Genomic DNA, 23722 nt, shown 5'->3' with positions numbered 1-23722 from the left:
AAAGAGTGGGGGTTGGTACTTGATTTTTCTTTTTTATTATGAATATGTATAATTTCATTTACTATCTGTGTTGAATTTCTATATTTTGCTATGATGTATTTTGTGTATGTATATATATATATATATATATATATATATATATATATATATAAAATGTACCCCTACACTTTTTTGCACTGTTCCACTCTCATTCCTAGCGCAGTAGTGGCTGGGAGGAGCAGCACTCTGGAGTCATTTCAAGATGGAGTAAGCAGCACTTCAGAAGAAGTTGATGCAGAGAAATCTTCTCTTGCAGTTAATTCTAGCTGTAATAAAGAATGCGTTTCAGAAAGTGGATCTATAAATAACCAGTATTTAACTGGTTTATTGGATGTCAAAGTACATGATGATGGAACAAAGCATATTACAAAAACAGCCAAAGGTGGTTTTGGAGGATGGCCAGTTGCTTCAGTTAATCAGTATCCCAGAAGCAGAGGATGATTCTGTGATTTCGTGGACCAATATTCCTGACAGAATATTTGCTTACAGGTTAGATTCTGTGACCGAGGGTAGTATTGAGGAGAAAGCTGATACTCAAGGGAATTCTTATGTAGCTGTTGTATGGAGGACTCAAACATTATTTATTTATTTATTTATTTATTTTATTTTACATTTGTTGACTGGGTTTGTCCGACTGAGCTGAGTAGCCCTTTTTCAGCTGAGGCCCGGGGAGAAAATGTCCAACTGTTTTTACAATTTTTGTACAATAATTATATATTTTGTACATTACAATTATTCAACATGCAATACAATTATACAACAACACTTTGTATACAGTTGTAAATTACAGAGTATCAGCAGGTTACAATATATGCAAACATTGAAATACAGTTTTACAGAAGGTTAAAGTGGAAAAAAACATAATAAGTGTATATAAAGTAAGTTCTGCATTATGACAAGTTTTTAGTAAAATAGCAAAAGGAAAAAGAACAAAAAATTCCATAGGGTTAGTGGTTATATCATGAGATACATGACATTGGAAGAGGAAACGAGAGATGGAGAAGTATAGTGATACTTTAAGGAGGTTAAGAGCTAAAAAAAGATTTGTAGTTTTGGTGATTATACATGTTTAAGAGGCTACAGTGAAACTAACAGATTATGGAAGGAAGAGAGGACAGGTAGTAAAAGTGACTTTTAGGGTAGTAAGGTGGTTCAGGGAGGATGGGTGCAGAGGCAGGACCAGTGAGTTTGTTGGTATGCTCTAGTGGCAGTTTTGAATTGGTTTGGCTGTTTGAGAGGCCTGATTTCTAGTGGTAATTTGTTCCATTGTATGGTAGGATTGTAGCTGTAGAGGTTGCAGCCAGTTTTGGTCTTTGGTTTGTATACTTGTAGCAGGTTTTGGTCAGAGTTACGTAGAGACCTAGTGGAGGAATATTGAGAGATGAGGGAAGATAGGCTAGGGCAGAAGGATTGCAGGTAAAGTAGTGAGTGAATTATTTGTAGTTGAGAGAGTAGAAGCTGGTTAGGTAATTCCAACTAGTTTAGGTATCTTAGTGAAAGACAATGATGTGATTTGTTAGTTTGGCGAGCAGCAAATCTGGCAACCTGGTTATAGGTAGATTCTAGTTTAGTTAGTAGTGTGGAGTTAAGATTGGTTAGAATTTGGCAGCTATATAATAGGGTAGGTAGGAGGTATGCATGAGAGAGGATTATTTTTGCTTTGTTTGTTAGATACTTTTTATTTCGATAAAGAAGGCCAAGTTTTTGGTGTGTCTTTTTAATGCAGTTATTTACACGTAGGTCAAATTTGAGTTGGTCATCTATCGTTACTCCACGGAGTTTTGTACTAGGTTCGACATTAGTGGGAGTGTTATTAAGGGACAGTATGGAAAAAGTAGATTTAAGGTGGGTGATGTTCTTGTGAAGAAATAGAGTTTTGTTTTTAAAGGTTCAGAATAAGCTGATTGTTACAGAGCCAGTATTTGACAAAGTTAAAAGATGCTTGAGTTGTAGAGATAAGGTCAGAGGGAGTATCAGCGGTGGTGATGACTGTGGAGTCATCTGCATATTGTACAAGGGATAACTGTGGACAGGAGGTGTGGAGTAGATTATTAAATATATTGAAAAGTAATGGGCCAAGGATAGATCCTTGGGGGACACCCATTTTGACTGGAAGAGGATGGGAGAAAGCTGAGAGCCATCTCACTGATTGCAGACAGTCAGAAAGATAGCTGGAAAACCAGGTAACAGTAAAAGCAGAGAAGTTTAGGTTAGCCAGTTTGTTCAGCAGAAGAGGGTGAGAGACCATATCAAAGGCTTGTGACAGGTCAAGGAATAGGCAGGAGACCATCTTATTATTATCTCTGGTTAGAGAAATAGTATTTATGAAGGATATAAGGACAGTTGCAGTACTATGTTTGGGGCAAAAGCCATGCTGTGTAGGTGTAAGTTTTCCTGAAGAAGGTATTTCATGATTTGCTTGTGAATGCATTTTTCGAGTATTTTTGAGAGAGGTGAGAGGATCGTGATGGGTCTGAAGTTTGTGATGTCAGTGGAGTTATCTCCTTTATGAATGGGCATGATGTAGAATTCTTTCCAGATTGATGGGACCTTTGATTCTGAGATGGAGCAGTTTATTAGGATTGATACAGGGAGAGCAAGGAATTTGGCAGCAATTTGTAGGAAATAGGAAGGCAGATTGTCAGCAGAAGAAGAGCAGGGTTTAAGTTTAGAGAGTAAGGAGTTTATATAGTTAGTGGGTACAGTTGTAAGAGAGAAAGTGGCAGAGGGGTTAAGAGTAGGAGAGTATTTGGAAGTGTTTGCAGTGTTGGTGGTAGAGGAGAAGGAATGTATCATCTTAGATATGGATTCAATGAAATAGGAACTGAATAAGGCAGCTCTTTCCTCTGGCGAGTTGTTTGGGAAGGGGTTTGGAGAGGAGGGGTTACCAGGCTGCAAGATATGGTTTATAGAGTTCCAAAATTTCTTGGGATTTGTAGTTTGGGCAGTTGGGATGTTAAAGTAAAAGTTCTTTTTGTCTTTGTTGATTTCTAAGTTCTTTATATTTTTGCAAATGGGAAGGGAGTTTAGTTTTTATCCACATTTTCCATGCCCTGTCTCTAGTTTTCATTAGAGTGCGGGTGGCATTAGTAAGCCAAGGAGATATATTAGATTTGATGCAAACAGTGCAGAGTGGAACAAGTGAGTTAAGGATGTTAAGGAAAGTGGAGTTGAAAGAGTAGCTTCATCAAGGGGGAGGAGGGTTAGATGTGTCCAGTTTATCCTGGAGAGAAGGTCATTAAAAGTCTCAGGACAGAAAGAGGATAGTTTGCGACAGGTATATGTGAGGCCTAGTGAAATTAGGAGTGTATCAAAGAAATTTTACAGGAGAGCAATTGCTTAGTGAGTCAGGTGGAGTCTCAGAATTATGGTATTTGAGGGGATCTGAGACTAAAATCCAATTGATGAGAGAGCTGGAGGTATGAGATCTGTGTGTATGGGTGGGGGTTGAGATAAGTTGTACAAAGCCATGCAGGGTGATGCATGAAGTAGTGTTTGGGGACTGAAGAGTTAGCCAGTTAATATTTACATCCTGAAAAGGATGGTTTCATTGTGGATGTTATGAGAAAGGCAAGAGAGAATATTTTCTAGAAGGATAATGTTATCTCTGTTGGAATATAGATAGCTACAACTGTAATATGGGTGAAATTGTTAAGTTTAAAGTTAGCTGTCAGATGTTCTGCAGGAGAAAAGGTGGGTACAATGAGGTACTATTCATTTTGTTAAAAAAATTCCTTTTAAACAAACTCTGACAAAAGTCTGACTGTGGGCATAAGAATTAAGAAAGATTGTGCTGTATATGATATTTTGTTTGGAATAATATAGTTGTACTTTTGGGTTTTTCAACTAAGGATGTCAGATCTTTAATTCATTATGGTAAAGAACATTTATCTGACACTTCTTTTGATCTGGGTATTGTGATGACTAAAATTTTGTTCATTTGTGAAATTAAAAAATTATTTTACCTGGAATGTGTATATATTCTTAGATCAATTAAACTTTACATAAAATAGTGACTTCACGATTTTGAAAAGATCAGTTTGAAATGAGAGATATAAAAAGTTATTTGTTTAAAGTGTGTCTGGAGGTGGCTGATGTATATTAATTAAAAAAAACGATAGAGATGTGTGGAGTGGGCTTTGGTCAGCAAGTGCTAATTTAAATTTTGAAAAAGGTGATGCTCAACATCATCCTTGTGTGATATTTGTCTCAGGGACAACAGGTACTTTGCTGTATGGGGTGGGGGGGGTCAGCCAAAAACCTTGTTATTTTTTGTGGAAGCACTACTCATATAATTATTGATTGTACAACAGTTATATATAATCAATGTGGACAGAGAGGGCATATTATGAGTAAGTGTATTATGGCATGCAGGATGTGTGAGGAAATGAGGCATTTTTGGTTTGATTGATTGCAGAGTAAGAATACACGTATTGTTGAAAAGGAGAGTGATGTTTTACATGCTGGCACATTACAAGTACAAACTGAATCAGTTAAAGAGATGGTTATTAAGGTGGAAGAGCAAGTATACATAAATTAACCTGTCTTATTTGGTTAGAGATTGGCCTTACCCATCCCATGGTTGATAATTATAAATTACCCCTAATGAAAATAACTGGGATCATACCATAGATGATTTGAGGGGACATATGTTTGGGATAATGGGTTTAGGAGCTGCCTCTGTCCATTAGTAGTACAGGGGCAGTCCTGGGGAAATTTTACTGCTTCCCATCCATAGATGTTGAATATGGACAGGGATGAGCTTTGTTTTATGTGGATGAGGAATCTGTTCCAGAGCAGCCTTATCTCCTGAAAGATATATCAGTGTTGATGTTCTGGAAGACATGTAGATGCCTTGACTGATTATTTCTAATGCAATTGGACTTGCTGATGTGCATTAAATCCATCAGTAGATTATTTCTAATGCAATTGGACTTGCTGATGTGCATTAAATCCATCAGTACTGCATCATAGGATGCCTTGTTTGTCAGGGACAGGTCACTTCTTAGCAGTCTGCAGAATACTAAATATAGTGAAAGGGCTTTGAGTCAGTCCATGTAAGACATGTTTAGGCCTTGTATCCTTTTAGTAAGACATCTCTGTGGGTGTTTCAGCTGTTGCATGTGTCTGGACAGATACATGCCAAAGGGGGCATTATATTCAATGACAGGCCTAATGAGGGCTGAGTAAAGCCGAAGAATAACGTCCCAAGATCTAGACGGTCCATTAGTTTACAAGATCTGCAATATAAAGGTATTTTCTTGCAACAATGGACACATGTTGGCCAAGTGTTAGGTTACAGTCCACATCATTTTCCAAATCCTGAACAACTGGATGAACTCTTAGGGGTATATCGTTAATGTTGTAGTTCCCTGGGATAGATGACATCCCAAGGGATACAAAAATAAATTGTTTGGCATTTGGTTTCAGTCCATGATTTTGGTACCCGTTAGTTATTTGGGGCAAACCTTTCTGAAAGACGAGTAAGTCATTTGGGTATTCAGTGACTGCTTCTAGCTTGCAGTCATCTGCTAACTTAGTCAGCCAGAGCCCTTTGGCATGGGCTTTAACTTCAGAAGTAGTTATTGTTCCAGCAGTATTGGAAGGTTTTAATAGTGGGAACAAAGAACAGCAAACTGATGATGAGTCTGATTCTGATATAGGAAATCTTTCTGATTAAAAAAAAATGTTTATTTAACATGCATACAATATATACACAGAAAAGAAGAAATTCAATATTACATTGTTAGTGTCAAAAATACACTAAACAATCAGAGTAATTTAATGCAGTTAACAAATCAAATATCTTGGTATTTCAATAGCAGTATTTCAAGGTTATCCAATCAACTAGATGTCTTAATATGGTTTACAGATCTTATTCTAATCACGTCTTTTTCAGTTCTACATAACATTGTTTAATTTAGAAATTCTTTAAATGTAGGAACTCAATATATTTATCGTTAAAAAATAATTTTTTTAGCTATTGAAAGGAGACTCCAAAACATTTTTGTTGCTTAGCTTTTATAGATAATGTATTGTATAGTATTGTTGATCTAATTAAAGAACAATTATCACACCATAGTCCCTTAAAAATTACTTATCTCTTCCCAACAGACACTTAATGTCACACAGTCCATAAACATATGTATTCAGTCAGCTTTTACATTCTTACTGCAGGTCCAGTGAGTTGAAATAAGAAATGTTTCTGATAATGAAGCATTACAGAATGTATTACAGGATGGAAAGGGAGGTAATGGAAAGTGAAGTACCACTGGTAATAAATTAATGCTTCAGAAAAAGAAATTTAAAATAAATTATCAAAAGTTAAAATGAAAAGAAAATAATAATGTGAAAATAGTTTCATTAAATATTAATAGTACAATCAACAGTGTTAGACTTTTAGTGATTCTACACTGGTATAAGAAACAAAAGGTGGATATTTTATGTTTGTTGTTTGCAAGACACTCGTTTTGTAGGAGAAGAAGACAGATTGCAATGGGAAGTGAACATGGTTTGCAGTTTAGGATCTAATACATTAAATACCCAAAACCACGATCAGCGTACTTGTTAAACTCAAATAAAAATAGAAAAATGCCACACCAGAACACAACAGAATCTTTAATTACACAAAGTTTTGAGCGCTTTCATTCCAATTGAAAAGGAACTTCATTAGAAACAATGTGATCTCTACTTCCTTCCTTTTATACACTAAAAAAGGTGCCAAAAAGCACTGGCAAAACTTTAAAGGTATATGCACATTAAAATACCAAGTACCATTCCCAAACTTCCTGCTTCAACTATATATGCATGCTAAACACCAATAGTATTAAATATAAAAGCAAATATTGTATAAAAAAACATAATAGCAGATGCATTAAGAATTAGTAAACAGTAAACACATGAAATAACTTGTATGATCAATTGAACTATTTAAAAACATTTTAGAAATGTTTGATTATAGAAGTCCTATGACAGGCAGTCTGACTTAAATTTCAAAATAGCATTGATAGATATTAAGTCATTAATACCTGGTGGGGCAGTGGCATTTAATAAAAGTTGCCAGTGAAGCTCTCTCTTCTCAACAAAGGTTTCCCAATCACCACTCCTTTCCAGGCATTCCACCTTCTCTAAAATGGTAAAGTAACATTTCTAAAATCCTTGCACACAAAAGAAAGCTTGTAAGGGGCATTACAAGAGATGGCTGTACCAATTGCATACATGTGCTGATAGATACTTGTTGCAAAGGTCCAATAGACTTCCCTACATATAATGAAGGACAAAATAGACAGAAGGCTATATATACAACTTAGTATTACAGTCAAATCTGCCCTTGACTGTAATCAATCTAGGAAAACCATCCACAAAAAAACTACTGCCTTCAAAAATAAATCTACAATGTTTACAGGTTCTGCACCACTTCATGCCCCAACCTTTGGTTAAAACCTTGTCATAACTCCTACCTGCTTCTAGGATGGTTTTAAAATTTTTGTTATTTTTAAAAACAAATCTAGGTTGTTGCCCCAATCAGTTGGTTAACCTGAGGCATCCAAAAACAGTAGTCCAGTGTGCTTTGATGGAACTTTACAAAGAATGGATGTCTTTGCTCTATTGCAGGACCAACACCTGAGAAGGGTTATCTGGTCTTTTATCATTGTTTTTATTCTGAACCACTGTAGATCCAGGCTGTTGTTTAATGAACTATATCGAGAATGTCTGTGCTCCATCACAAAACTACTAATATCATCCAACATGCCCTGTGGGTAACCCCTGCTTTTAAACATTTCACAAAGTTTGATACCTTCAGCTTGAAAGTTGGTGTCATCAGAAACTACTAAGCCTGATCAGTTGATCTCTCACCAAATTCATTTTCTGCCATGCAGGGTGTTGACTATCGAAATCCAAATATGCATTTGAAAAAGTGCTTTTCCTGAAAATGTTGGACTCTTATCTTTATTCCTCAAAATTTGTGTACACTGTAATGTCGAGAAAATCAATAGAATATGTGTTCCATTGCTGGGTAAATTCTAGGAAGTTGGTGAAGAGATTTAAAAAGTCCATGATAGATTTCAATTCCTCTGAACTGCCCTTCCATAAAATACATACATCATCCACGTACCTGAGATAAACTCCAATCATAGAAGAAAAAGTGAACTATAAACCATGGAGGTCACCCAGAACCACAAAACCATGTTGACAAATATGGGAGCTGAAGCTGCCCCCATGGCCACACCTCTGTGTTGTTTATAATACTCACCTTCATAGTATACAAAGTTGTTAGTCAACACAAGCTCCATTCCCTGGAGGATCAATCTAACTTCAGTATCACTCAAATCTGTGCCCCTTACCATAACTTGATGAAACCAGTCCAATGCCCCCTCGTGGCGGATGACAGAATATAAGTCTTTGATGTCTATTGTAACAAAGAGGACCTCAGGCAAGAACATGGCTTTAGACATAATCTCAAGAAAATGCCAAGCATCCTTTAGTATACACTGCTTATCCACAGTAAATGATTTAAGCTTAAAGTCTACAAATTTATCCAAAGGTTCCATTTTTGACCCAGCAAGTGCTATAATGGGTCTTAATGAGGGTTCAGATATCAATTTATGGATCTTTGGAATTCCAAAAATTGATGGAATACTAGGATTCTTCACTACTAAAAATTCTCTAGTGGTAATAGGTAAATTGAATGTCATGAAAATGCCCAAATCAAATCAATAGTGTGGTAAGCAATGTTGATTTTAAACTTTGTGAAATGTTTAAAAGTAGGGCTACCCACAGGGTATGTTGAATGATATTAGTAGTTTTGTAATCGAGCACAGAAATTCTTCATATGGTTCCATTATATGACAACCTGGATCCATGGTGGGTCAGAATAAAAACAATGCTAAAAGTCTAGATAACCTTTCACAGGTGTTGGTCCTGCAAAACAGCAAAGACATCCATTCTTTTGAAAAGTTCCATCAAAGCACACTGGAATACTGTTTTTGGATGCCTTGGGTTAACCAACCAGTTGGGGTAACAACCTAGATTTGTTTTTAAAAATAAAGCAGGCAGGAGTTATGACAATATTTTTACCAAAGGTTGGGGAATGAAGCCGTACAGAACCTGCAAACAGTATAGATTTATTTTTGAAGGCAGTAGTTTTTCTGTGCAAGGTTTTCCTAGATTGATTACAGTCAAGGGCAGATCTGACTGCAGTACTAAGGGTGTTGTATACTGTATATAGGCTTCTATCTTGTCCTGTATTCTATGTAGGAAAGACTATTGGACCTTTGTGGACAAGAATCTATCATCACTTATATGCAATTGGTAAAGCCAACTCTTGTAATGCCCTTTATAAGCATTCTTTGGTGTGCAAGGATTTTAAGAAATTTGACTTTACCATTTTAGAGAAGGTGGAATAACCAGAATGGGGTGGTGATTGGGAAACCTCTGTTGAGAAGAGGGAGCTTCACTGGCAACTTTTATTAAATGCCACTGCCCCACTGGATATTAATGACTTAATATCTATCAAGCTAATTTTGAAAATTAAGTCGGACTGCCTGTCATAGGACTTCTATAATCAAACTTTTCTAAAATGTTTTTAAGTAGATCAATTGATTATACAAGATTTTTCATGTGTTTACTGTTTATTAATTTTTAATGCATCTGCTATTATGTTTTTTATACAATATTTACTTTTATATTTAATGGTATTGGTGTTAGCATGCATATATATATTGATGCAGGAAGTTTGGGAATAGTACTTGATATTTTAATGTGTGTATACCTTTAAACTTTTGCCAGTGTTTTTGGCACCTTTTTTAGTGTATAAAAGGAATGAAGTAGAGATCACATTGTTTATGATGAAGTTCCTTTTCACTTGGAATGAAAGCACTCAAAACTTTGTGTAATTAAGGACCTAATACATGTTCAAGTTTTGTTTTCTTAAGTCAAATGTTAAATTATTGGATGTTTGTTTTGTTATTACTGGTAGATTAACTGGTGTAGATATTAGATATGAGCAATAAGTATTAAGGAGGATAGGCTTATATGCTTTTACAGATTTTAAAGACAAAGAAAAAGCATTTGAATGATTAAAGACATTTTATTCACTGTGCATGAATACTATGGTTACAGGGGGAATTTCAATGTAGACTTAGGGTCAATAGGAAGAAGCTGACACAGGATGTTAAAAAATATGGGAAGTTATAAAGGTAAGAAAGTTAAAAATATGGACTTATAAAAATAATCTGTTTATCGAAATAGATTATTGTTTGTATTTTGAGTGGCTTACAGAGCTCTTTGATAAAAATTATGAGATAGGGTTAGGGTTTTCAGATTATAGAGCTATTTGGATAGAATTAGGTGCAAATCTGGAAATTATTAAAGAGGATAAAGGAATTAAAATATTTACAGGTCATAATGTTGATGAACAACTTCTGGATGTAGAACTGACATGTTTTTGCATGATCATATGTGTATCATTCCATTTTATGATATTTGGAAAGATTGGTGGATTGCTTTTAAAGAAATGTATTGGTCTGTTCATCATCTGGTAGAATTTTAGAGAAGGTGAGACAGGAGTAAAAATATAATATTTTATATTTGGAAATGCTAAGAATTTTGGAGACAAATAATTACTTTCTTGAAGAAAAAATATATGAAAATAATATGGAGAAAGTTGAGTAATTGTTATAATATTTTGTTAAAGGAAAAAGGAAATTTAACTTTTTTTGGGAAAAAGGAAATTTAACTTTTTTTGTCAGAACACTGAAGGAAGAATTTGTAACTATGAAGAAGTTAAAAAATAAACGTGGGGAGGTTAAATGTACTCAGTATAAAATTATAGGGATTATAGAAGAGTACACACATTAGACATATACAGTGAATATAGATCCGACAAATTGGGGTGTTAAGTCTGTCACAACAAAATTTGGAGATGTTAAATAAGGAAATTTATTATGAAGAAGTAGAAAGGGTATTAGGTTTACTTAAAGTAGAATCAATTTTGGGAATAGATGGTATGGGATATAATAATTATAAAAAAATCAGTATAGTTCAAAAACAGATTTTTGTTAAGATTTTTAATGAGTGGTTACAGAGAGGATGTTTGGATACAAATATGAAAGGGTATAAGTAAGCATATATGGAAGAAAGGTGAAAATGTGATATTCTGAACTAGAGATCTGTTATGTTGAATAATGCTGATTATAAAAAAAATATGAAAATTACACAGCAAAGATTTGAATTGGTTTTAAATGAGATTATGGTTGATGGTATCTATGGGATAAAATGTAAAAGTAGTCGAGAATTGCTTCTTTTGATGGGTAGATTTGAAGATTATGGTGTTGAACATGGGAGTTTATTGAATATTTTATTGCGGTATGGAATTACAGGAAAAATGTTTCACATTTTTAAGGTTAATTATGAAAATTCTAATATTACTGTGGCAGTTAATAGTTTACTTTGTATATTAGATTAAATAAAGGGGTAAGACAGGGTTGCCTTATGAGTAGTATTCTTTTTTCTTTAATAATGAATGTACAAAAATGCAAAAAAAAGTCACTTAGCCACACACTACTCTGGGGCTGAGTCCATACCCTGGAAGACAAATACAAATAAATAATATGAAAGGAGACAGTTACTGTTTGCAGAAGAAATTTTTTAATCTGTTATGTTATGTTTTATGCTGATGATTTTCTTATTGTAACAAACATATGGTGTGTATAAAGGAATTACTAGTGTATTTAAATTCCTTTTGAAAGTAATATCTTTATCTCTTCATACTGACAAATGCAAAGGTTTTGGAAGCACAGCTTTCACTGAAGGTATAACTATATTGTGCATCATGGTTGGTTATATGGTGGTTGTTAATAGTGAAATGATATCATACAGCAAATTAAAAAAATATATTTTGCAGAAAATTTAGGTTATCCTTTAAAAATGGGTATATAGGATAAATTCCTGTGTATTTCACAGGTTCATAGATGAATCCTTGACTAATTGCCTTCAAAGGCTATTTTAAGCCTAGCCAGTAACCCCAGGTCAGACTCAACCCCTGCTTTATGTGTAAATTTTGTCTGTGGAAATTATTTATTTATTTTACATTTGTTAACTGGGAAATTCCGACTAGACCAGGTCCATTTTTAGCGGAGGCCCAGGGAGAAAAGCTCTAGCATCAAGTTATATAAATACAGTACATCCAGCATAATACACAAAACAGGTTACATCATGTATGCTGAGCATAGTAATATAACAAGAAATTAATAAAACTCTCCAGGTAAAAGAAGATATAGAACATAGGTAAAAGACAATGTCAGTTACAGTACATCCAGCATAATATACAAAACAGGTTTTATCATATATGCTGAGCATAGTAATATAACAAGAAATTAATAAAACACTCCAGGTAAAAGAAGATATAGAACATAGGTAAAAAGACAATGTCAGTTATACATTGGTAAGAGAAGAAAATATATCAAGTAAGATTCTACAGTTAAAAGTACCCTTTCAGATTAAAATTAGATTTTGGTAATGTCACAACAAATACAAAATTATGGTATTTAAGATAACTTATGATTTTTATTTTATTAAACATTGAGAAGATGTATCTCCTGTTACTGTGGGTGTTATTAAGAGAAGGAAAAAAAATGACAGAAGATGATAACATTTCAGAAGATTTTATATGGAGATTAACTATACATAAAGTACCTGTTAAAGGAAATATGCTGTATAAGAGAAACAAAGCTGGATTATGTATATACTGTAAATAGGAGATGACAGAACATGTTTTTGTCATATATTAGAGTTAGGAATTTTTTGGAGGACTTATGTAAAAAGCACTTATTAGGTCATATTCAAAAAATTGATGATTTAGATATGACTATAATATTATACAGTCATTACAAGGTTATCAGTTATACAAAATATGATAATTTGTTTTATACTGTACGGAAAATATGGATTGCTAGGATCAAAAAAATTTTGTTTAATATGATATGGAATCTGCTGATGTTTTGAATAAGATGAGAAAGTGGTTGTGGGTACATGAGTGGGGAGGTACTTAATGTATTTTATCTGTTGTTTTGATTACATAAATATGTTTGTATCATTTGAACATGTTTTTTTTTAATGATTTTTTTTTTAGTTGCAATTACTGTTATACATTAAGGTTCCTCTAGTACCCCTACTTTTTTCAATAGGTCTTGTGGGATCTTTTACACTCACCTGAGCTAACAGTAACTCAAGCAGATGGGACTTTGGTTTAATATTTCATCAAAAGGATGACACACTTAGAAGTCAGCACCAGGTCTATATTATATATTTGAAGCTTCAAAATTTTGAAACTCATATGTTCGACAGCATATGAGCGAAACTTGAAACCTTAAATATATAATAAAAATGTAAAAAAAAAAAAAACTTACCTTAACGCTCTAAGCTGTGCCCCACACCCCCTACTTAAATATACCAACTCCAAGACTGCACTTCAGTGCAGAAAAGGGAAATTTTCCCATTCTGCGTACAGAGCCGTTGCCTTTTACCTTCGAACTTTTTAAAGTTCGATCATATGGTGTCGACCATATGACATTCGAACTTTGAAACGTTCGGCAATTTAATAGGAACCCATCAGCACCCCTATTATGCTGCACTGCAGTGTCAGCAATCTAGCTACCTTATGTGGAAATAGAGCTCACAACCTTTTGCACCAAAGGTTACTACTGTGCTACCTGTTGTGCCACTGACACTGACTTACTCTGACTGAATAGGTTATATAACCCTAACTGAGATGAATGGATTTTAGCTAAATATAATTTGGTTAATTTGTCACTTAAATGAAGTATTACTTACTATAGTAGAATGAAATATGAATTGCAAAAAGCCAGGATAGTCAAATGTGCCTTTTAAAATGAGAAACAATCCCAACAGAATATTAAGGAGAAAAGTATTGTTGGCTGGGAATCTACTTCTCAATAAACAAGATAAGTATCAAGGTACAATAACAGCTTCTAGATCTGACTCCATAGCATAGGGGATACAGCTGTGACTGTGACTCCTATGACCTGGGCACTGCAGATACTGGGGAGGGAAGTGAGAGTGAACATCTGACACTACCTTGCCCACCTCTGAGGGAGGAAGTGGTTCTGATTTATTGATGCACCAATTCCTATTGGTGAAAGGGGATTGTGGCCCAGCATTAAAGACTGTGGTATGCAAGTGGCCACATCAATCAGTTCTCTACACAGAAGTCAAAGTTAGACATATAAACAGTAGCGGCCATGTTCCCTTGGGCAGTACTGTGTACTTGTTTGGTATTAAGATCAGGAATGTGGGAGAGGGGGATTTTGCCAGTATGAAATTATCATCTCCTATGGCTGCCTGGCTGATATCTCTTTCACGTGTCAGCTTCCACATCCAGCACTGATCACCACTAGTCATATAGATGCCTGTAGGCTAATCTCCACTATAGAAAGGGGTTTCCTGTTTATGGAGTAATGCAGGGTGCAGCGATGATGGCTGGCAGGCAAGTGGTGGAAGGAGCAGTATCCAGAAAAAAATGCTTCTGACCATAATATTATGTGATAATAAGGTTGCCATCTTTCATTGTGCCTAAATCTGGTCCAAGGCTAAACCCATCACACCTCCTATAACCCTGCCCATCTCCTCCCCTCTCCCTGCCTACTTCCTACCAATTTTGTGATGTCATTGTCACATCAGATGATGGGAACTCCCTGTTTTTTCCATTTTTGATGCCTTTTCTGCCAATTTGCTATGCTTTTCTGTAAAAAAGCATAGTAAATCTGCAGATTTTACAAACTCCAATAGTCTGTTTCTTTTTTGAAACAGAATTCCAGAGTGTGTACAGTGTTTTCTGGACTACCAGACAATCTGGTTGATTTCCAGATAGTGCAGAAAAAATAGATAGGTGGCAATGCTAATGTAGTCACACCTCTTAATATTCTCTAGTCTAGTTTAGAACATAGACCCTGACACATCTTCTTACTCTCCTCTAAAGTACCTCCCAGCTGTCTATTTGACTGTGAAGATGTTGTCCTAGATATGGATTTAGCTAATTTCCTTCCATGAATAGGGCATATTTTACTAGAGATATACATGGAGACAGTGGTATGCTACAACTTAACATGGGCGTATTGCAACTGACAGATTTTGAAATCCCTAACTACTAGTAGCTGACAGTGTGACTGGTACTACTGCAGAGACCTCACTGCTCAAAGAGCCATAATCACAAATGTGATTCAAAATTCATTTAAATGAGAAAGGAAGAAAAAAATAGAATGGTGTCAAATAATTTTAAGGAGGCATACAAGCCAGGAGAACAGATCTGAATGTGAAAGAGGTAATGTGGTTTATAAATGATGCTGCATGCCAAGTGATGACAGCGTGACCTTTGACACTCAGAAATCCACAGTACCTGTATACAGTGAGCCAGCATTTACTGCCATCTGCAGATTCAGTTAGGGATTGTCACTGTTAAACAAAATGCATTTCAGTGCAGCATGATACCCGCAATTAAATGACTTAACAAAACTATGAGAGATATAAAGAAGAGTACAATACTCAGGAAAAAAGAAATATTACTAACTTTAAAATAATGATAAGGCCCATAACTGAAAATTGTGAGACATTCTGTAATTATAATAATACACAAATTAAGAGATTAGAAATGATTCAGAAAACTTTTATTAGATAAAGAGAACAAATGATAATGCTGTCATACAATGAAAGGACGATAAAACTGGGTTCACACTTGGTCATTTACAGACTCATTGGGGTTGACGTGATATTAATGTATAATTGGTTCTGCAATGAAGAGGTGGCTTCACGTATGTGGTATCATTTAGATCCCCCTAAGTTGATACAAGAAACAATAATTATTTTGCTGTTCTTCCAAGTTTTAATACCATTGCAAAGAAAAGGAGTTTTTTAGTAAGAGCAACAGGGCTCTGGAGTGTGTTTCCCCTTGGTTATTTATGTATTTATTTGTGTTTGTTTACTGGGAAAGTCCATCTGGGTGTAAAGACCCTTTTCAGTAGAGGCCTGGGGAGAAAAGCTCCACAGAAAATATAACAGTAAAACATAAATAATACATAATAAAGTAAAATTTTAAAACAGTCAGTACAGCAAACCTTTAATAACTGTCTTATCACATTAGACAGAAGAGTAAAGTGTTTATATGCACAGGAGTTGAGGTAGCTTAAATCTAACTGAGAGGAAAACTATTTTACTATAATGGTATGGAATACATGTGAGTATCTAAGTAATCCTACTTTTACCCGATATGTAAAAATAGATGGAGGGTAAAAGGAAAAAGGATACCTAAAGAAGGCAAAAAGGTTTAAATTAATGAATGAAAAGCCCAATGTAGAACATTTGGACTTGATAGATGTTATGGCAGTGTGCCAGAGATGTATATGTGTGCGGCAGTAAAATGTGAAAAGGTTGTGCAGAGAAGTGAAAAAGAAATATAAATTGAACACAAACAGAGAACTATATCTGGAAATACGAGTGAGGCAGTACAGAATATGTAAATGCAGTATGTAACAGAGAGAAAGGGAGACTTAGATAAAGTAGTGAGTAAAACTGAGATGGCCATTATTTATAAACAGTTCATATAAATGGTTCTATAGAAGTAACTAGGCAGACAGTAATATCAATATGAAGTTATAAATATCGATGGTTATCCTGGAACTGAACATGAGCACAGTCAAGAGTCTAGCAGGTACTGTTTTAGTAAGGATTTCAGTGGCTGTAATTTGCCTTAATGTTTCGGATATAGCATTATAAATGATGACAGGTATTGAAGGCCAACCACTATACATTATAGTAAACTATGAGCGTGGTCAGCATTTAACAGTTGAGCATATATCAAAACAGAGTTATTAAATATTAAAATATAGGAGCAACAACAAATCGGAGAGGGGGGTAACATGTGCCTGTGAGTGCAGAGGGCATTGACACACTTAATACAACAAGGGTAAGGAGCAGTATAGTCAACAAGTGCCCAATGTGTTTTACATAGACTACTCACCGAACAATACATTCTGTGAGTGCCCAATGCAAAACATATTGTATTTCATAGTCACTTTAAAAATATGATGCACAATAAATTCACTGTGCTCTTTAACACATGCAATGTTACATTACAAAACTCATACTGACAAGCCAGAGAACACATATACTTGCATTACATATGCAGGAGCTCATCATAATAAGAGCTATTGAAGAACAATAAACTTTTTTTGCAAGAGGTAAAGTCTCATGGAACCCCCTCCCCATGTAAGGCAGCTTTGCTCCCAATGCTTTCATTACTTTGTTATTCTCAATATGTTTTGCTGAGCCTCAGAGGGGGAGTGATCACTGGCAGACAGTATGAAACGTGCCTCATGCTTTGCTGGGATGTTGAGAGATTGGATCACCCACTAAACAGTAAACTATAAATCCTGCTTTTATATGAGTACAGTAACAGTGTCACAAACTAATCTCAACCTGAGCTGTTGTGATCTAGCAGTTGTGATAGAACCTCAGATAATCTGAAAAAGCCAGTATAAGCAGTGTACAACTGGGCAGCTATCACAACCCCTATAGGGAACTGCAGAACAGTGTATAGAGGGTGTAAAGGCATAAACAAAGGGTGCATTCTGTTGGTATTGCCAGTGTCAGATTACACTATAAGATCAATACAGCACTATATCTGGGAAGCCTTTTTAACAGGCACACAGGGCACTGACCAGAGCCATGCACACCACTGTCCAAAGGCATACTGTGGTAATATAGTGCCAGTAACTGCAGATGTGACACAGAGATCACAATAACCACATATCTTACTGTGATATAATTGCTGATGTAATCATAGGCACCAATGTATATGGGACCACAACAACCACCAAAGTGCAATGGATGGATATATGTACTGTTATGCAGGGTATTATAACAGTGAGGATGGTTAAGGCTGGGTGCACAAGAATATGGAACATTATACTGGAAGACTTTGATTTTCAATACCAGTGAGGATTAAGAATTACTCCATTTTGCTCCACTCTACCATAGTCCTGATGTATCTGCTGCTACCATCAACCTGGCTCTGATAGTCATATGCAAAGACGTCCAATCCACTCTTGGGTCTGTATCATAAGTTGTATAGAATCTGACAGCCAGTGTGCCTCCACAGTTACCCTGTCATTGCCAAACAATGATGCCACAGTGCACTTACCAACTTTTGCCTTGCTACCTGTTGGGCAAATTCTAGGTGCATTTGTGAAGCTCAAGGAGAGAGGGTTGCCCAATATTAGCACCTGTTTTAAGTACTTAGGTAAAACATATATTCTTATTGTTGTAAAGTGAATGCATCAGATGGTCTTTATCACAAGACCAAGGTTCCTTCCTATAGTGTTGTCAGTATATCATCAGACACCCTCATAGCTGAAATGTAGGATGAGGCAGATGATTGTAACCATAGGACATCACTATTTTTGCAGGTATCTTTATTTTTTTAAACATCTTTATTAAATTGTCACTTAAGACACAGGCAAACTTACATCCATCAATCCATCTACAACCCCTTTTCCCATTTTTGTACATGGGGTTGGGGTGTCACTTCAACAGTGACAATCATCTATCTCCAAGGTTTATACTGCTGGGCAGAAAAGAAAGCAAACCATGTTAATATTTTTTTCCATTTACATGCATTATACATCACAACATCACATATATTTTCTTTCTTTGTAACAATCATCAGTTCAGCATCACATGTTGTGTCTTTCGGCTTTTCCCAGTTAGGGGTCGCCACAGTGGAACTCCAGTCCGCTAATGATTGGAAGTTGATTTTTACGTGCTGAGTTGCCAGCCCTAATGCACAACCTTCAACGAAGGTACGCCCATTCACGCATGTCTCCACGGAGAAGACGCTCTAGCTGAGAAGTCGAACCGGTCAGCGTATCATTGTGACGCGACAATGCTACTGCAGCACCACCACCGTGGATCAGTAAATTGTTAATTCCTGCCTTCCCTTAAACCTCACTCATCCACTTCCTGAACAATATTTCTACGTAATTTGCTCTTCCAGTTTTTTCTCTTTTATAATACTCAGTGCTTCAAATATATTTGGCTTAGACTTTGATTTCCATTTTCTAGTAATTACATTTTTTGGCAGCCAACAGAATTAAACCTAACAAGGTCTTACTTTATCTAAGCAATTCAGATCCTGCATCCCAGCTTAAAAGAATCATTTCCTTAGTTACAGCCATTTGCTCACTCAATATTTCTGACAGAGTACTCTGTAGGGAATTTTTAAAATCTGCCAACTCATTACATTCTCAAAACATATATTCTCAGTTACCTCTTTCTTCCTCAACACACCACCAGCATTTGTTACCTACCTGAGGAAAAATTCTTTGAAGTCTGCTTGGAATATAAAAATATCTATACAAACACTTCAAGCAAAGATCCCAAACCTTCTGGACTTTGTGGCATACTTAGCAGCCATACATATACCCTTTCATTTTTCCCTTGTGACCTGCTTTTCTGGTCCTTCTTCCCAATCTTTTTTAACCTTCTGTAATCGATTCTTATAGTTATCATGCAATATTATATGCCTACTAATAATCCATTTTCTAACAGCAGCTTCTGTTTTAGATTCAGCTAAAAACTCTACCACAGCAGGGATACAAACCATTTTTGATCATTCAAGGGTATATACTGATTGTTTGTAATGCAAGTATAGTGATTGTATGTAATGCAGGTATACTGACTGTATGTAATGCAGGTGACAACAGCAGCTGAATATCACTGCCATACTTGATGGTCAGAAACTTTAGGGCCTCTGCAGTTTGTACCATGAACATGAGTGCTTTACATAACAAAGACAATTCATACTCAGAATATGACATAGTTTATTGTTTTATTTAACATTTGTAAATTAGGCAAATGTGCTGCCATAGATGCTTTTCTGCCACAACCCAGGCCATGATGGCAAGGTTAAACAGAGTACACACACACACACACACACACACACACACACACACACACACACACACACACACACACACACACACACACACACACCTCTCTTTCTCTCTCTCTCTATATATGTATCTATATCTATCTGTCTATCTGTGTGTGTGTGTGTGTGTGTGTGTGTGTGTGTGTGTGTGTGCACGCACGCGCGCATGTGTATGTGTGAGAGCGTGTGTATACATATGGGTGGGGTGTTGTGTATATACATGAATAATTTCTAATTTAGAAAGTCATCCTGTATAATTTTGGAGTACATATAGAAAACTGAAGCAGACATGGGGAAAACATGCAAACTCCATGAAGGCAGGATTAAACCCTGGCACACGATGCTGTGTAACAGAGATCTTACAGCTGGGTCACCATGCTGCTATAACAGGTGATATTTCACTGTGAGTTGTATACTGTTCCCTTCATACATCTCAACCTGCAAACATTTAAAGCAAAAACAAAGGCCCTTGAAAAATAGGAACATCCAGCTAAAAATGTGGACATCTAATTAGCATGAAATTTGAACACCAACTAGCACTTAACTCCTCCTATTTGCAGAAGGAATGCGGGATACTATTTGGAAGAGCATTTAAAAAACAGACAGTGACAGTATGATTTAAAAAAAAATATAAGCACATTATCAAACAGTCAGTGTAACATCTGCAGATTTTAATGAACTGTATAATAAAATTTTACCGTACAAGATCATTTATTTTAGCTTCAGAAAAGGGAACTGTAAGATGTGTGTCCTCTTTAAATTATTGTTGTCACTAATATGTTGAACACGTAGTGTGGTTTTCTGTCAAATTTGATGGGAGGGGTTAGAAATTTTGTAAAGGGGTAAATCAACCATGAAAATAGGGTCATATCTCCAGAAATAAAGACATTCTACTAAATCATGCCCCAAAATAGGAATGCTCCCTTTAGTTTTCTCATGTTATGTGTTCTATCCTTGTTATATGGATGTGTGGCTAAGCCTGTGGTATACGTATGCATTAGTGTTTTTGATGAATTTGATGGTCTGAATATGTAATAAAATGCAAAATGTATAGAACTATGGTTATGGGCATTCAAACTCATATTTGGGTTTCAGTTGTCTGTATTATGGCCTATGACGCTTGGCTTCCTGGGTATACCTGCAATTATATGTACTTTGTGTGACATCCTGTATAAGGTTTTGACACATTTGTGAAAGCCTCTGATATGCCACTTGTCAGTAGCTGTTCTCTTTGCAGCTGTCCTGTAGTTGTTTGGAGGAGGAGCAGATAGGCAGTAGCTTCTCAGTGTATGTTTGATGATACTTTCTGCATCCTCTCGTACAGCACTATGGTGACCTTGAGTTACAAATATTTATACCATCTGAATGTCCCTCTCTTGTATTGCTAGCTGCTGTATGGCTATTTTTTGGGATTACAGGATGCTGACATCTACACTTCCTTGTGTTTTCTTTTCATTTTGCTCATGGCCTTTAATGTTTTATTCAGCTACTGGCATAACTTCTAAAAAAATTCATATGTAGTTTAGTACAAGCATCCAAATGGACTGCAGGTCAAAAGGTTTGCTGTCATGCAAATGGGATAATCAGCATAACAGCAAGGAGACAAACATTGTATTCATGAACAAGAATAAGTAAAATGAGCACACCATACGCCAAGCAAACTTCACGTGAGCATTGCTCCCCACAACCACCAAATGTAGTAAAGACAAACATTCTGCAAATGTAAATGTGGTCCTCCACCCCATTCATAGCAGTCTCTTGCATTCTGAAGTTAAATAAGCTGCATTTTCAGCTCAAAACATTATAGTATCCATGAACCAATGACAGTGAACAAAAGTTCACAAATATACACACCAAAACTTCAGAATTCAGTAATATCATATCCAAATCATACTGCAAATACTAAAAAGGCATTATGAACACAGACCATTTCACAAAGAATGCATCTCATACTAGGTTAACTGCCCTTAAGGACCATTTTAAGTCTAGCCAATCTTCCTTTCAAAGGTGAGAAGCAAACCCTGTACCTGGTGTCTGTGTGATAAACACTAACTGTTACACAATTCCCCAACCCCCTCACTGTTTAGCTTCATAGATTAGTACTAGGCTAAGTGCCCTTGTGGGCTATTTTAAGCCTAGTCAGTTATCCCATCTGAGAATCAAACCCTGCACCTTGTGTCTGTAGGGTAAATACCTTAACCATTATGCCATCCATCCCCCTTTAGGATTCAATAATAGAGCAGCAGACAAAAGTGCACACAATAGCAATATATATACATTGCTACGCATTCACAGTCTCACACATATTCAGTTGTTTCCACTCATACTGAGTTACTCTAGCACACCTGACATTTCACATTCCATTTAAACTGTTCACATTTGTAGACACACACATTCATGCTGACTCACACTTATCAATGCTCTCACAAATACCAACCAACACTCAGTCATACTCACATCTTACACATCTCAGTCATCACACTGAAGTCAAGCAGAATGGCTGTATGTTTCATTATGAGAACAGTAATATTCCTTTCTATGTTAATAACGTTTTCATTCTCTTCATAATTTATCTTTGTGCTTCTTATACTATCAGTTTATTAGTGGTAGTTACTTGTATTGCTTCTGTTGCATTTCCTGATGTGTATGTGTCCCACAAGCCAAGGCTACCACTTTGAAGAAACTAAACCAGACAGAATGAGTATAAGATTTGGTGAGGAGATAATAACTTGTATTAGAACTCCGCAGTAGCTTCATTCTGAAGCAATACAGCAGGTCTTCCCTCACCTTTTATTAATGGTGTTACATTCATTGATAAAGAATGGGATTGTCCCATCCTACCTCTGCACTTACTGGTGACAAGTGTTTAAAATTTCATCCTGTCCCAGATGCTGTTTTCATACTGCCCACTTAACAGGGTCTATATTAGAACATCGACGTTTCAGAACTTCGAATGTTCTAATATCGACCCCTATTCAGCGAAAGCTGAAAATAGCGAAGTGACAGAAAACCGAATTCTTTCCTAGGAAAAGAATTTGGTTGTCCATTAATGTTGCTTTGCTATTTTCAGCACTGTGGTGGAAAGTTACTGGTCGGGTTCAGGTAAGTGTGCAAGTGTGTGGACGTGAGGGTTAGAGCGAGGTAAGTGAGTTAGGGTTAGGGGACGGGTGAGGTGTGTGTGCGATAGTGACGGACCTTAGGATTAGGGTTTAGGTTAAGGTAAGTGGGTAGATAGTGGTGTATGTACAGTTTAGTGTAGGGTTAGATGTAAGATTTTAGGTGTATGTGTGTGGATTGCTATTTGTTTGGTGTGCTTCTGTTGTGTGAATGTGTTTTGGAACAGCAAATTATTTCCCTAGGAAAAAATTGGCTGTTTTGTATGTTCAATGTTTTCAGCTTTCGCTGAATAGGAGTCGATATTAGAACATTCAAAGTTCTGAAACTTCGATGTTCTAATATAGACCCCACTTAACACACCATCTCTATTACACAGGGCTTGGGTGTATTATTATTATTATTATTATTATTATTATTATTATTATTATTATTATTATTTATATTTTGAAATTCCAGCACAATGCTGTATTGTTTGGTCTTGCCATTTTACTTAACCTGTTCTTTAAACTGCAGATTTAAGATTTCTAACAAGATTGTTCTTTTGAAGGGCTTATAAAAGTAATT

This window comes from Protopterus annectens, chromosome 2.part2, assembly GCF_019279795.1.
Source record: "Protopterus annectens isolate FY-2018-M chromosome 2.part2, PAN1.0, whole genome shotgun sequence".
Taxonomy (NCBI): Eukaryota; Metazoa; Chordata; order Ceratodontiformes; family Protopteridae; genus Protopterus; species Protopterus annectens.
Note: the sequence above shows the minus strand (reverse complement) of the source record.